A 754-nucleotide genomic window follows, 5' to 3' on the forward strand; every position below is an offset into this window, starting at 1 on the left:
CCTTTTTTTCATTTTATTAACGAAGTCAATTTTTAAAACATTGTGGTAAAGCATGTATCACATACTATTTGCCATTATACCAGTTTTTAAGTATAAATTCAATGGCATTAATTATATTCACAATGCTGTACCACCTTCACCACTATTTCCAAAAGTTTTTCATCACTCCAAACAGAAACTCGGAACCATTAAGCAATAACTCCCCATTCCTTCCAGCCCCTGGTAACCTCTAATCTACTTTTTGTCTCTATGAATTTGTGTATTCTTGATATTTCAAAGAAGTAGAGTCCTACAATATTTGCCCTTTTGTGTCTGGCTTATTTCACTTACAGTTTTCAAGGTTCATCCATGTTGTAGCATATATCAAGACTTTGTTTCTTTTCATGGCTGAATTATGTTTTATTATGTGTGTGTGTGTGTGTGTGTGTGTGTCTATACACATATGCACTTCCCCCCACACACATTTTGTTTATCCATGTATCTGTTGATGGAAACTTTTTTCCCACCTTTTGGCAATTGTGAATAATGCTGCAGTGAACATTGGCATACAAGGATCTGAGTACCCGTTTTCAGTTCTTTTGAGTATATCAAGGAGTAGTATTCCTGAATCATGTGGTATTCTGTGTTTAATTTGTTGAGGAACCACCAAACTCTTCCACAGTGCCAGGATGTTCTCTGAAGCATCTGTACCATTTTACATTCCACTAGCAATATACAAGCATTCCAGTTTCTCCACATTTTTGCCAACACCTTT

This window comes from Macaca thibetana, chromosome 8, assembly GCF_024542745.1.
Source record: "Macaca thibetana thibetana isolate TM-01 chromosome 8, ASM2454274v1, whole genome shotgun sequence".
Lineage (NCBI taxonomy): Eukaryota > Metazoa > Chordata > Mammalia > Primates > Cercopithecidae > Macaca > Macaca thibetana.